We start from the raw sequence: 17098 nt of genomic DNA, 5'->3' as shown, positions 1-17098 counted from the left end.
AAAAAAAAAACTAAAACAGAATAAGAAAAATATAGAAAAGCAAACAGATAGAAATATTATAATATGCCCAGCAAAAAATCAAAAAGGATTCAAGATATGTAACAAAGAATTTTGATATATAATAATAGAAGACATTGTATTCATAACTGTCCATCTTTCAGTTTCCTTCCTTGTAGTTTTCTTCTGCTTTCTGCTGTGTACTTATTCTTTCCCCCCCTTTCCTTTCCCAAGCAGCCTGCAGTTAAAGCAAGGATATATATATATATATATATATATATATATATATATATGTATATATGTATATATGTGTATATACATACACATACATACACACATATATACCTCTACACACAAAATCACACAAATATACATGTATATATACATATATTCACCTACATACATACACACATATACATATACACATACATCTAAAACAATATCAACATGGCTGATATATAATGTAAATTTCTCTCTTGATTGAATCTTTTTAAAGTTTGACTTTGAAATCAATGATTAGTACTCCTACTTTTTTCCCTAATAAATCTTATTCTATCAGGAGTAATGATCAGATTATTATTATGTTTATGTATATCTTTTACTTCCTATCCATGCTAACTCTTCTACTTCACTTCTTCCTGTTAACTTGCCTTGCTATTATTTAATCTCCCCGCCACCTCCATCATGGAATCTTCCCTTATCTTCTTCCCCCACTATTTCCTTCCTTCTTTCCCATTAAACTATATACCTTTTCCCATTTACACACCCTTCTATACTCAATCTTATTCTATTCCCTTCCCCTAGACACTCATTATATATTTTACCTACCTAGTAGAATATCAATTACTCAAAGAGTATATAATATTGGTCTGGTAGTCAGCAGTCTTCAAATATAATTCTGACTTTCCCTTGGGCTTGGATATTCTATTAAGATGTCTGAGCCTCAATTTTTCCATCTATAAAATTAGGACACAGGATTAAAAGATATATAAAGTCCCTTCCAGCTCTAAAATTCTCTAGAAATTTCTTAGGAATTTCCCTTTTCCCTATCCCAATCATGGATTAAAGATTGAGTACTTTATCTGTCCCACTCCTGCATTGACTTTTGTGAGTTCAAAAGAGCAATTTGGCTATGGCCTCTGGAACTAGGACTGGCATACCAGTACAACTGGTCAAGAACCTAAATCACCCAACTTCAGTATTTACTGTATGATCTCATGATCTGACATACCTGAGTCCTATACCTGTGATTTCACAAGTTCTATAGATTAGTAGCAATAACATATAACAACAATAATAATATGATATTGATAATAATAATAGTGTTTATATAGTGCTTACTATGTACCAGACACTTTACAAACATTATCTTATTTACTTCTCACAGCAATCCTGGGAGGTAGATACCATGATGATTCCCATTTTACAGGGGTGGGGGGGGAAACTGAGGCAAGTGACAGTGAAGTGATTTGGCTAAGATTATGCAGCCAGTAAATGTCTTAGGTTAAATTTGAACTCAGACTTTGCTGACTCTAGGCCAAATAGTCTTTGCACTATGGGACCCCCTCACTATTTCTACATCCAGTGGTAAAAAAAAAAAAAATCTTTGTAGTTAACAAACTTGTATCATCCCACAACCACATGAAGTTTTAGTAATGGGAAAAGCATAGAATGATTCTAGAGTGCTAGCATTAGAAGGGAGCTTAAAGATAATGAAATAATGAAATTACAGTTCTCTGGACAGGAGCTCCTCCTCCTGAGAATCTAAGGTGAAGTTACTGGCCCAAGGTCTCATTGTCACAATAGTAGTAATACTGGGTGAAATTTCTTAGTTTAGGGAAAATAAATATACAGAGATCCTTCTAGCTTCAAAAATTAATTTTTAAAATAAGCACCCCCAAAGTTGGAGTTTTCAATTTGTTACTTTTTTCTATATATTTGAGATTCAGTGTTATTAATGTAGATAGTTGTGGTCTTAAATTAATCTGATTTATTAAAAGTTTCAAAATGTTTCTCTATAATCATCTCTGCTCACCCCTCGTAAGTGTCTTCTATGTCCTTATCTATTCTGGACTTTTAATTTCTCGAACAAAGGAGGAAAAGGAGGAGCAAATTTTATCCCCATCATTACTTTAGTTCAATACATTAAGCATTTATTACGGATGTTACTACCAGGCACTGTGCTTTAAATATTATTTTATCTTATATGAGGACAAAAGGAAATAGTCCTTGACCTCAAGAAGTTACTAGGGGAAAACAATAGGTATTCAGTTAAAGAAATGGAAAATATGTATAAAGCAAATAGAAATAATTTGCAGGGCAAGAGCAATAATATTTGCCTTTGGTTCCACTGAAAAACAAATAGATCCATGTTAAGTGAGTTTTTGACCTCTTTAGTTCCCAAACTTCCTCTCACTTAAGGATTTTGTATACTGGATTAAATATTCTTGTTATGGTATAATAATGGACATTTTTCTATTATGCAATGATATAACTATAAAATTACATTAAATTTGCATTCTTTCTACAGTTTTAGAAAATAGAGTTGTTCAAACTAACCTGGAGCAAAGGTGTGTCCAAGAGCACTGGATAACAAAGACTAGAGCTTCTGGGTGCTTGCCACTGGAGGATGTGTTGCTTCTACTGTTCTCTCCTACACTGAGCCAGCCCACCAATGTTAGATTTATATGATGCTTAATGCTGCAAAAACTCCTCCCTGTGTCTCTTCTCTGCTTCTGGCTTTAATAAATGGAATATACATGTAGAAATTTATCATGTCATCAGTCTTTTTCCCTTTTCTTTTCCCAATCGAGTCAGCTCAGATTGAGAACCAGAGTGAATCAGCTTCTTGTTCTACTTCCTAAGTTTTCAAAGGCCTGATCCTTAGCTCCAGAGTTCAGGAACATTATTTCATCCTCTTAACCAGAGTAAACAAATTATTTTATCCTAGCTAAACTCAAAAGAAATTGATGAACTAAAATGTCACTTCATTAAAAAAATATTCTTAGTAATGTAACAATCAAGGAGATATTTACTCAGTTGTTCAAGACATTTCCTTTAGCCAGGACAAAGCCAACTTAGGAAATGAAAAGATAGCTAAAGCATTTCATAAAGGTGCTAGAAGAACTGACTTCGAATCTCATATCTTATATTAATGGGCTGTATAGACAAGCAAATCACTTAGGTCTTCCAGAATCTCAGTTTCCTCAATTGTAAAATGAGAAAAATAATAACTATACTATTTACTCTATAGGGCTCTTATAAGGAAGGTACTTGGTGAGCCTTACGGTATCCTGAAAAAGGATTTTTAAAAGTTTTTATTGATGCTTTTAAGAGATGTCAAGAAATCATTACAGATGATTCACTCATTATTGCTACAGACACAAATTTGTTGGGACATTAGAGTTTTTCACTGTACCATTTTCTTATGATAAATTTGTGCTGGATTCCTTTCTTTTCTCCATAAACTGACTGAGGAAAGGCTGAATCAATCTGGAGAGAATAATGGGACTTCAGTTATTTCTAAGAATAAAGCCCACACCTGAAGAATTGAGGTTAATCATAATTTTAGGTAACACGATCAATGTTAGCAAATATTTCAGGATAATAAATGAGTGGAAATTATGTTATTTTCTTAACTTTGGGACCTGGAAAGAGTAATCTCTTACAGAAGGATCACCCCACCCTAAAATCAATTATAGGAAACCAATAGCGTTTGAGAGAAGTTGGTAGTGTGAATGAAAATAGGGTCATTATCTTTTTCTACATTCTACTTCTGTCCCATGAGACCATGGGACTGAATGTAGAAGGTCTTTGGAGTGAAGCTTCAGCCAAGATTAGCTCCATGTACATGGTACATCTAACTTTAACAAAAAGGATGTCAACATTGGCTTTGTCTTTTCTTACTTGAGCTCCTTTAGAGCAGGAACTATTTTTGGCCTTTCTTTTCATAATTATTGTCAAGTTTATGATTAAGTGTTTAATAAATGCTCACTGACTGACTGACTGACTCCAGGGAGTTAGTGTAATACCAGTCCTTCCTCATGCCTTCTCACTCAGATCAGAGGTACTTTCCCTGAAAGGCTAGAATGGTTGCTGTTGAGGATTATAGGAAATGGTAAATAGCTGTAACTTAATAGGAAAAAAGAATTAGTAAAATCCCATTCCAGGGTCTCAGTCCTGGTATCATATAAATGACCTTGAGTTTGCCAACACATTACCAGTGGCACATAAACTCTTGCAGATTCTTTTACCATGTTGGAAAGGTTTTGAGTAAAATCTGTGTGTACTTTACAGAAATCAGCCTAAGTAGAAAACAGCACATGAGTAGATTAGTCATTAATTAATCTGGCCATACAATCTAAGAAACAGCCAAATGAAAAATCATCTTTGGCCCTCAGTACACCATTTCTTCAAAGAGACAGATGGAAAATGGGGAAAAAGTGTCAAGATACAATTTTTAGTCTATATCAACAAACTCCAGCTTTTCTCTTTTACTTGTTTTGTGATGTCATAACTCATTTAAATTCTCTGAGGTTTAGTGATCTCATCTATAAAATAAGAGAATTGGGTTAGTTGATTTTTGCAGTGTTTTCAACTCTCAATGAGGTTAAATTTTTTAAAAAATGTATTTATTTAGAAAAAAGAAAATGAAAAGATCATGTGCACAGCAGCACCTACGAGAGGATTGAAATATGAAACAAATTTCCATTTCAAGAAAGCATATTTTATAAATACTATCCATTGTATTCAAAACTGCCCATTTTTTGCTTCCTTGTAGGTTTTTTTTCCTTTGTTGTGCACTTTTTACTTATTTTTTTCCCTTTTCTCCCTTCTACTTCCCTCAAGCAGGCTACAGTTAAGTATATGTGTATATGCACTATGTACACATCTACACATCTACACAATACATATCTACACATGCATATAAACATACATATACAGATATCTATATTCATATATACATAGATATCTATATTTGTACACACATACATATATACATATATATACATTTACATTCATATACATCCATGTAAGATTGCAGTATGTTTATTTGTCTTCTATTTTTTTGAAGGTGGATAACATCATTCTTTTTATGTCCAAGTCTTTCCATATTTTTTCTAAATGCAACAAATCATGTTTTCTATCTCAATGAGATTCTATGATTTTAAGATGCTATGATTCAGATGTAATTAGGAAACATTCAAATCTGCTCTTAGATACTTATTAAAGTGATCCTGAGCAAGTCCCTTCCACACTCTGTGCCTCAGTGTCCTCATCTATAAAATGAGGTTAATAATAATAACATCTATCTCCTGAGGTCATTGTGAGTAACAAACAAGATGATATTTTTAAAGTCCTTTGCAAACCGTAAAGTGCTATACAAATACTATTAAACCATAGTTAATTATTTCCAACTATAAATGATTAATTACTGATGGGAATTGTATCAAATTCAAGTCATATATATAAACAAGCCATTACCTTGTTAAAGACAAGTTCAAAATTAATATTGTACTAGAAGAAAATCTAAAGGTGATTAAAAAGCATTGGAAACAAAAGCATACCTTCAATCTGACCGATTCAAATGAATTAATATTGAAAAAATGAAAACTCAAAAGAGGCACTTACTAAGCTCTTAGTGTGTGTCAAACACTGAATCATGGGGAAACAAAAAGAAAAACAAGACAAAACAAAAAAAGAAAGTCCCTGCTCTCAAGTAGCTTGCATTCTCATAGTAGAAATATATATATATGTAGGGTTGGTAGCTGGGGAAGAGCATTTTTTTCAGGAAAGTCATAAGGACAATGAAGAGATCCATAGAGTAGTTGATAAATATGTCCTTTCCAGGAATGATACTGTTAAATTATTGTTCCTACAGATTGAGGTGGGGAATGGGAGAAAGGAAGAGAATGAAGGACTCAGTGACATGATATGAAGATGTTTAGGAGAAAAGAGTATGGGAGAGCTTGACTGGGCCAAAAAGAGTTAAGATTCACCAGTCAGAAGCCAAGGAACCCAGGATAGTTGCTGGAGTTGCTGTGCCTGAGTTGGAGTTTGGAGCAGGGCAGCATGAGGTGGGTGAGGGTAGGTTTGGGTCATTTTAGAAAAATGGTGTACCTTACGCCCATGAAAAATCAATAAACTTGCCACTTACTCCAAAGCTTAACCCATGGAAAAGAAGATAAAAAGCTTTTCTCCTCTTGGCAAAAAGATAGAGGACCAATGGAGTAGAATGTTGCATGTATTGTCATTCATGATTAATTTATTTGTTTGTTCTGCTCCAAGGTGGGTTAAATGGAGGTTGAATGGGATAAAATTGGCAAATCACTGTGAAGTTGACCTATTTACCCAAAAGCTATTAAAAAGTATCATGACATATGGAGAGAGCTGGATCAATGAGACCTCACTTCAAAGTTCTGCCTCTCTCACATACTCTGTGTCACCCTGAGCAAATTACTTAACCTCTCAGATTCCCCCAGTCAACCTTCTGAGACTTATCAATTCCAGAAGAGGTGTGGGTGTGCCATGATAGAGTATATTTCCTCATTAAGGAATTCCTTATATCAGTGAAAGCACAGATCCCATCCAGATACAACTGTTGCAATGAGAACAATAGAGCATAGAAATATCAGTCAGCCAATGCTTGATCTTTTTGCCAAAGTAAAGAGAGAAGGAAGTCAAGTATGATATCCATTTAGAATACAAAATCATTTGTCAAACTCTGAAGATGGCAGGACAGCATGATCAGTATTATCTTAAAAAGCAACACGAAATAGTGAAGAAAAATGTAACTTCAGAAAGCTTAACCTGAAACCCAACCAGTCATAATCCTTAGAATATTCAAATATGAAGTTTGTGATTATAATTATAATTGCTATTGTAATTATAGCTGTTGCTCTTGTAGAGCTTTAAAGTTTTCAAAGTGCCTTACATGTTGATCCACACAATCACCCTGTAAGACAGATGCTTTTTACCATTCCTATTTACAGGCTTGCTTCCACTATAAAAGTAATAATTTTGTGGTAGTATCATATATTTAAGTTAGTGAAATTAGATCCAGGAGAACTTCATTTAGTTCCAGCTCTATTCCTTGTGTGTCTGTTTTAGGAAAATCAGTTTTCTCATCCAACTCTGAGTTTTTGAATCTTTGTAAATGAGGAGTTAAAACTAGAACTTTTACCAATGGCTCTGAATGGATCTCTGATTCTTAGAGCATCCGTTATAGCCATGAGTGCAAGTAGCTGAAGTGAAGATCTCTCATAACCATTGACTAAAGTAGATTAAGCCTGTAGACCTAAGTTTTGGTTTCTTAAAAATCATGTGGTAGGGGGGAAAGAAAGATGTATAGCCTCTCAATATTCTAGTTCCTAATCAGGGAATACAACCTATATAACCAATCAGAATATATATGAGGGGTATTGGGGGTGAGTCTTGGCTTTTTCTTGGGGTACTATGTATAAAAGTTGCAAGTGTGCACTGGGTGGCGGCTCTCTCCTGGCTCTGAACACATCCCTTTTGCTCAGAGTTGGATGACTGCCTGGCTCTTGTGAGGTCCTAATAAAGCTTTTGTTCTCTACCTTAAGACACTGAGAGTTTAATTTTGGATAAAATTGTCCCACACAGTCATGTTCCAGAAGTTTCAGATGTTTTTGCAGGGTCATGAAAACCAAATCTCAGAATTATAATCTATCACATTTGTCAGGAAAAGTAGGACTTAAAAAAAATTCTGTTATAGATCATGAGTTGGGATTGGTTATTTTGTTACATAGGTGCTGCTATTTATAATCCTGAGTGAGATGGATCTTTGTTATTTATGAACCCAAAGAGTAACGATCTGGTCTTTAAAAATAAATGAATGAAAATAGGGGCAAACTGCATGTTGAATAGATAGCTTGAAATATCTGACAAGGAACCAGAAACAGGAGAGCTAGGTTAAGGCTTGAAGTGTCTAGATCATTTTAAGAATGGTATTGCCTGGTAGTTTAATAAAGAGTTATAATTACTTGGTGTGTTAGCATCTACCTGTATATACCTCTGCTTTTGGGGATGCTGAGGCTGGAAGATCATTTAAATTCTGGGACACTGAACTGCAAGAGGACAAATGTCAATCAGATGTCTGCTCTAAGTTCAGAACCAATATATTGAGCCTTTAGGACTTGGAGTGGTGGTAGTGGTGGTAGGAAATGGACCAGATCAGAATTCTGTAGAGATCGGCTGTAGGGTCAAGCCTATGAATGCCTCTGCACTTTCAGACTGCTTGGGAATAGGGAGAAATAATCTCAATTAAGAAAAAAAGAAAGTAGTGCTAAAAATTTAAGGATAATTAAGTGGATAAATATACTTTCTAATCTCTCAGTTAGTTACAACTAAGAGAAGTCTGGCTATTCATGAGTGTGATCTAATGACCAAGGTATCACTTAAAATTTAATAGTATTTTATTTTTCCAAATACATGCAAAGATAATTGCACATCTGCAAAACCTCTGCAAAACCTTGCACTCCAAATCTTTCTCCCTCCTTCCTCCCATCCCCTCAGAGTCCAGTTACAGTGTGACTGATTATTGTTGATAAGACCAATATGATCCCAGAATGATTTGCCACAGGTCAGGCACAAATAATTATATGAACAATTCTATGAACATTGGAGGTGGATTTCTCTAACTTTGTGCATCTCATGTTTCTTCTGAGCTAATTCAATTCTGCTTTGCTCATAGAACACAGCACCTTCTCTGATGAGGGCACACCATGCTGGACAGTACCATGCCTATTAAGGGAGAGGTCAATTCTCCGAGAGCCTCCACAGCTGTGGATCATAGCATCTGAATGAGTTGCAGGGCAGCCTTTGCTGACCCAGGTGTTGAGGACTGGGAATGAGATAAATTGGAGGCAGAGGGAAGAGGAAAGAGGTCAGAAATGCAATGGCCTCTCAGTCAGAGAGGTCAGAGAACAGCAACTGCCTCTCAGTCTCCTTATATCATTCTCTCACACGAGCAGATCCATTCTGCATGTCTGGGTTGGATCTCTAGTAGCCACTGTCAGGTGGCTCCCATGTATTTCAGCAGCTCCTGTGTATTCCAACATGTGACAGTGTGTCCTGTGTCATACAATCAGCTCTAAAGTTCTTTAGAGAGACCTGAGAGTGTCCTTGTATGTTTTTTCTGACCATCTTGCCCTGTGTGAATTTTCCCCAAAATAATCTTTTTGGCAAGCATACATTTGATATTTGAATGATGTGCCCAACACACAGCCCAATAGAATCTTGCTCTATGCAGTAGAGAGCTGGAATCCTTGGCAGTTTAGTTTGAGAAAGGACCTTACCTGTCAGATGATCTTCAGAATCTTCCTGAGACAATTCAAATAGAAGTGATACCAGCATGGCGCTGGTATATTGTCCCGATTTCACAGTCATAAACAGCCCAACAGCACTGTAGACCTTTAATTTGGTAGTCAGACTGATATCTCTTTTTTCCTATACAAGAAGCTTTTATTAAATGCCCCACTATGTGTCAGGCACTCAGTGCTGGAAATACAAAGAAAGGCAAAAAATGGTCTCTGCTCTCAAGGTACCCTCATTTTAATGGGAGAGATGACATATAAACAATGATGAACAAACAAGTTATGTACATCGAACAGTCAGTTAGATGAATTGGCTTGGACATGGTTACACAAACACAGCCTGTATTGTAGTGTGTACATGGTTCTTTTTCAGTCATGCCCAATTCTTTGTGACCCCATTTTTGGGTTTTACAAACTCCATATTAAGGTCCCCTGATCCAAGAAGTAATAAGAGGATGTCTAGTTTTCAGTTTCAATCAATCTATAAGAAAGCATTGTGTTATATTAACAACTAGTAAAACTGCTGAGCAAAACCTTCCTACGGATTCATAAATCAGTGAGTTCTTAGAGATAATAAAGAAAGATTAGTGTGATCACCATTATGTAATTGTGGTTATATGCGTAAATATTTGATGCCAAACCACCAAGTTTAATGCTCTCTATAGTACTGATGTTTCATGAGAAATGGAAAAGAAACTTCATTAATTATATTTTTCAGTTCTATCATCTCTTATCCAAGTGAGTTCTATTGATATTTCCTCAACCATTTGAAAATAGCACAGGCTGTTTTTGACTTCCTGACTTAGGTGCTTGGAATTCTTAGGAGATTTTTACCATAGAAATATCCCAGGTCATACCTGGTGCATATTTCTAGTCCAACCCATTAAAACCTATGTAACCCCAAAGTACATCCAACATAAATATAAGCTACAAAATAAAAGTTCATTTGTACCATTTTTTAAAAATAGGAAAATACCCTCAAAATGCAAATCTGGTTTGTTATCCATACTGGGAATGAGTATTTCCCTAGATTATAAGTTATTAGTTGTGATACCTGAAGGAGGGTATTAGTTAAAAGAGATTAGGGCAACAGGTGAGAGGCAGAAATGGAGATCAGTAGGTAGTAGATGACATAGAAAAGAACTCCAAGGAAGCAAAGGATAAGGAAATGGAAAGAGATTCTAAGAAGGTGAATTTCTTGCCAGTATATGGGATAACTAATATATAAGAAAAGCAGACTTTTGGCATTTCAAGAAGGAAAGTAAAAATACTCTTTCCTCAACTTTTTATATACCTAACCTAAAAGGACTTTTTATCCGAAAAGAAAGTGAAGGGAGAAAATGGTCTTATAAAGCTAGTAAATACCATATAGGAATGAAGGGGCTGCAGTTTCTAAGGAAAATATAGCAGTAATCCTAAGGTTTTCTGACCTTACAGTGCTGTTGTTCCAAAAATCTGTCTGCCAATAATTCTAAAGTTTTTTGGCCTTAGGATAGTCCTATAAGCATTCCTGATTGTTAGATAGATAATATGCGGGTCAATGATAAACAAGTTCTTGAAACAATAGTGAATAGATCATCCCTCAAACCTACCTATAAGCCATAAAATGAGCAGATTAGTAACATGAAGCTCTGGTCTCTCTCTGTCCTATAAATTTATCTTTTTTCTCTGAGTTCTTTGCTGAATTCTTTTGGAACTTAGCCCACTTCAATTGGTGATACAATTGCAATAAACTTTGCCCCTGACTTGGAGATGGGTTCAAGCCTGCAAATTCTTTTGAGATAAATTGCAACACTGCTCTGTGACCCCAATATTTTGGGGTATCCTTTTGAACCACAACAGGAATAGCAGCAATAGAGAAACTCTTAGATTGGAAGGGAAACAAAAAGAAGCCGGAAAGAAAACTTCATGTGTGAGATTTCTAAAAACAAATGCATAAAATATGGGTAACAAACAGAGTAAACTACAGATATTAACCTATGGAAGCAAATTCACAGTGTGAGTATTTGAAATTTAGCAGGATAGGACTTAAGACTAAGAAATAAGAGGAATAAAATGTATTTTTGAATAGGAGATGGGGTGAAATATTATATATTCAAAAGAGACAGGAAATTGTGTATGATAGATTTATAATTTCATTATAGAAATTCTTGTTTTATTTCTTAAGTTCAGAATAAAATAAAATTTTTGAAAAGGAAATATTCTGCTGGTGAACATAGGAATGAAGATCAAAGAAAATGGAAACAGAGGCACTATTGTTACCAGAGTATATTACAGGTCACCTGCATGAAAATAGGAAATGAATGAAAAATTCAGGAAAAAGATAAAAGATATTGGCTACATGGAGGTATGAAATAGTAAGAATGGTAGGCATATAGAGATGTGCTGGCACTAACTCAAACTAGCACATGAGAATCAATTGTTAAATTTTTAGTGTGAGCATTTATATTTTAGAAATCGGAAAACATTATAAATCACTAATTTTCTTATTTTCTAGAGTAAGAAAATGATGGAGAAAATGTTAATGCAGGTTAAACTTAAAAGTGTTCTAGGTATGTTAAAAGTTTTCTTTAAAGTTCTCTCCTATGGAGCCATCTGAGTACAGTGGCAAGATAAATCAGGATGATTGGTGATGACTCTGGAGGCAGTGGGAGATCTTAGCCTTTTAAGCTAAGATCCTTCCCAGGTTTGAGTTTGTCTGAGGCAACTTAGATTAGTTATTAAGGCTAGGTTAGAATGAGGCAAAAAAATGGCTTCTTTTATTTACTCAAAAACATCAGCAATAACAAAAACAACAATCTGGAAGGAGAAGAGTGATCTGGGTTTAAAGGAATAGTTTTGGCATGATCAAATTGCTCTAATTGAATCCCAAAGGATTTTTATCAAAGACTGTTCTTCCATTGTTGTATTTCAAGAAGTAAAAAAAGTGAAACTAGATGGAGGTAAAGAGTTAATTGTTTCAGCTTTTAAAAGAAATGATAGAATAAATGAGATGAGAAGAGAAAAAATGGGCAAGAATATCTCATACATTCCATAAAACACTATATATATATATATATATATATATATATATATATATATATCATTTGAAATTGGACTGGGAGTATAAAGAGAGAAATGAATGAATCAGTCCCTAAGCATTTATTAAAGACCTTCTGTGACACTGTTTAAGTACCACATATTACTTTTTTTATTATAGCTTTTTATTTACAAGATATATACATGGATAATTTTTCAGCATTGGCAACTGCAAAACCTTTTGTTCCAATTTTTTCCCTCCTTCCCCCATCCCCTCCCCCAGATGGCAGACAGACCAATACCTGTTAAATATGTTAAAGTATAAGTCAAATACAATATATGTGTACATGTCCATACAGTTATTTTGCTGTACAAAAAGAATCGGACTCACAATTAACCTATGAAAGAAATAAAAAATGCAGGCGGACAAAAATAGAGGGATTGGGAATTCTATGTAGTGGTTCATAATCATCTCCCAGAATTCTTTCACTGGGTGTAGCTAGTTCAATTCATTACTGCTCCATTGGAACTGAGTTGGTTCATCTCATTTCTTTAAGATGGCCATGTCCATCAGAATTGATCATCATATAGTATTGTTGTTGCTGTGTACAATGATCTCCTGGAACTGCTGAACTGGTTCAGCATCAGTTCATGTAAGTCTCTCTAGGCCCTTCTGAAATCCTCCTGCTGGCCATTTATTACAGAACAATAATATTCCATAACATTCATTTCCATAATTTATTCAGCCATTCTCCAATTGATGGGCATCCACTCAGTTTCCAATTTCTGGCCACTACAAAGAGGGCTGCCACAAACATTCTTGCACATACAGGTTCCTTTCCCTTCTTTAAGATTTCTTTGGGATATAAGCCCAGTAGTAACATTGCTGGATCAAAGGGAGTACCACATATTAAAGACAAAATGACAATTATGACAAAAATGAGAATTAGACCTCTCTTCATCTCCTGTAGGAGACATTATATCCAGCAAGGAGCAGACACTGATTTTCTAGAGGAGAAATATCACATATCTCATGTGGCCCACAGTACAATCTGTGAACCAAATTCAAATATCTTATGAAAATTTCTTTATTTTTTATCTAATGGAAATACATTTTTATTTTTATGATATAAAAAGTTGAATATCTAACAATGATCTGAAGCAGATCTAGATTACGGGAGATTCATAGAATTTTGTTATATTTTCTTTTGTTTAGTTCTTCTTCTTGTTTTATAACAGAGTTAGGGTTGATATATTTTGTAGATCTGTCATAGATTTTCTATGCACACAAATGTAAGAAACAAAATATCTTACCAAGAACTCCACTGATTCACTGATGAATATGGGAAAGATATATTTTACATTCTTGCAAGAATGGGTGCCTAGATAAGTAGACTGCAGAGGCAGCATTTTATTTCCTATCCTGAAACACAAAACCCTTCCCTGGTTGCTTATTAATTGGATGTTATCAATGTTATAGAAGTCACCAAACAAGAATCTCTACCCCTTCATTACATACCCCAAAGGAGCTTCCATTCTAGAGGGGGAAAGTAATAGAGGAGGGCTAAGGGCAAAGAACAAAAGATTATTTTCAAATCTCAGGCCACCCTCAAACACAAAAGTTAGTCTCTGCCTTCAAGGAGCTTATTTTCTTTTGGGGGAAGATAAACTCTCCCCTTGATTATTCTTTGATGTCCCTGTGGGTTTCAGTTTTCTTATTTATTTCATTTCTCCAATTTGATTTTCATAGCTGTGGAAACCAAAATGCCTATCCATTTCACAATTTCCTTTTTTTTTCTTTTTAATAATTTGGTTTCCATATCTTTTTCTAATCCCTCAAATATGGCTAATTTTTACATCCCACTTCATAAAAGTCTATTTACCCCTGTTCAGATCTCCTTCCATGAGATGGATAATCCCTGAATTCTCTGCTAATTCTTCTGATAGGACTATACTAGGAGTGAAATGCCTTCCAATTGTAACACATGTTCCTCCTCTTCCTGCCAGTAACTTTTTCTAGAGTAATGTATTTTCCTATGTTATTCTGCTAGTGGCATCTAACTATATTCTGTTATTTCCTTTACTGCTTCTCTGGTGTAACTTATCCAATAATATTTATTCATCAGAGTAGCAATGACCCAAATCCAAAAGTAGATTTCTAGCCTTGACTTCATCAGTTGCTATTTTTGACTTAATACTTCCTGATTCAGTCTTTCTTACATCATTGAATGCCAAGATAAAAGGAACAGCCAATTGGACCAGTGCTCAGGTGCCCATTTAGTTCCTGGGCAAAGCAAGTTGGAGAGTGCTGCCTCCACAATACCACCCAAGGTTTGCTTGGAGTATGCTCATCTGAGAAATTGCCACAGCTACCCTCAGCTACTTTCCAGTCTTGGGTACGTACTGCTACAGTCCCTAGATTTTGAAATCTTTTATCATGTCATGAGAGGCAAGTTGATTGATTTCCAGAGCTGAGACTAATATAAAGCATTGCAATTCCCCCCAAGAATGTTATTATGGGAACAGGAGGAATTCGTTCTCATGTTTTCCATACCCAAAGGGAATGGTATTATCTGGGCATGGGATAACCTGTAGTACAAATATAGAAATTGTTTTTTTGTTCAGATTCTTTACAGAGTACTTTATTATTTCCACTTAGACATTGGTGTCTATCACTTGCCTTACTCTTTAACTTGATTCCATATCTTCCCAAGAGTTCTATACCCATTACATGAATGACCAACCAACTTACTCTTTGATTTGCATCTTCTAAATATCTAGCTCTTCTTGATTAGGACATAATTGTACCTACTTGTCTATGCTAGTCAAACCTCTACAATTCTATAATCTGACAAGCATCAAACTGAATTGTTTATGGAATATCTTTTTAAAATAATATTAACCCAAATCTTAATGTGATGTCCTCATCCTAAATCCAAAATACTTATTGCAGAAGGAGAGTAGCATTAATCCTATATTACCTTTCTCCTTCACGGAATTGATGGTCTTCTTACAGGAAACCTACTCAGGCACTGGATAGTTTAGGGTCCTTTCACCAAGTTCTAGTTCTTTCCTAAACAAATGGGGCTCAAAGTCTTTTGGGATATGGGGTGATAATATCATCTTCTGAAACTACTTACTGAGAATAGAATTAAACTGGGTCATCCTTTAGGGTCCCATTTGAACTGATTGAGGATCCAGTGGCTTGAGTTGGATCTCTAAAGCTGGTCAATACAGTTGTCTAGTGCTGATCATTTGAAGGTGAATTACTTAAAGCCTAGAGGAAAACAAACTTAAGAGAACTAGAGAAAGTGTGTGAGAGAGCTCTAAGAGCAGAACCCTCATTCTTGGGAAGTGTGCTTATATCTTCCCTGAAGATTCTGTAAAATACCCAAATGCAATTTTCAGAAAGAGGGAATCCTATCAGAATAACAGAGGTATACACAAAATCCTTCATTAACAAGTCTTATTTACTTGTCAAAAGTAGGATATTGAAATACAGAGATTAACTCAAACTTCTACAGGAAGCATATGTGTAAAGTCTCTCTGCTGGTATATTTTTTAAAATATTCCCTTTCTTTTGCCAACGTATGAAGTAGGATGAACTGGGAAAAGCCAATAGATTGCCCAACAGCTTTTCAATATAAATTATTCTAAAGAAAAGATGTTTGTGTCATAGTTCACTGTACAAACCAATGTTATTCCCACATTAGTAACAAACTTAATAAAAGTGACTTTCCCATTGATATAATAAAATATCCCATAAGGTACATCCCTCTAAGAAAACTTGAATACACTAAAATCCTCTTCTTTAGATCATATTAAAGATGTTTCCTCTTTAGTTTCAACAATCAATAACATAAGTCATGTCCCACAGATAGTTGGATCAATTGTTTTTACACTTATGTAAGATCCTTTAAAGACTTTAATTCATACAGATATATACATACATATATATATATAGAAACAGATGACTAAGTCAAATCATTCATTTACCTAATTATAAGATATGACTACATAGTTTCAGCGCAAAAGCAGCAAAATATTACATACCTGAACTGTGCTTATAGCTTCTATTGACCATTTATTATGATTATAGAAATTTGCTATAAGAGGAAAAAGCAGGGACTTGGTTGTAATAGCTAACAATTTCACTTTATAGCTAATCCAGCACTTCATTTGAATAATTTAAGGGTATTTCTCTCAAACAGTGGCTTCCTAACTTAATTCAGATAATCATTCCCAAATTCAAAATTCAAAACAATATCAGTTATAATACCAAGGGATTTTGATAACACATTTCACTAATCAGAGATTGTAGATTCTAATCCCATGTGCTCACAGAGCACAGCCAAAACTAGATGCAAGACTATCACATTGAAATCTTGCTGTAGGTACTTCAAGAAAGCACATTTGTTATCATATTCATTAAACAATGATACCATGATGAACTTCATAAATATTAGAAAATTTGCTGAGTGGATTTTGAAATTACCATTTTCAGAGAATTTGCAGTTAATCAAAAATCTAACAAACTTCTCTTAGAAGTCCCTTGCATTGCTAAGCAGTAGAACCTTTGATATAGCATCACAAATGACTTTGCTTTAAAACAACCACAGACTTGAAAAAGAAAAACAGACATTCAATTATTAACACCATGTAAGGGCAAGTTATTCCTTTAAACAGTAGAAGCAATTAATATTAAAGGAATTTCATTTAGCCAGAGAGGGGGACAAAAAAGTGTG

The sequence above is a fragment of the Sarcophilus harrisii genome, chromosome 4, assembly GCF_902635505.1.
Source record: "Sarcophilus harrisii chromosome 4, mSarHar1.11, whole genome shotgun sequence".
NCBI lineage: Eukaryota > Metazoa > Chordata > Mammalia > Dasyuromorphia > Dasyuridae > Sarcophilus > Sarcophilus harrisii.
The sequence above is the reverse complement of the archived record's forward strand: the minus strand, read 5'-3'. Positions refer to the sequence as shown.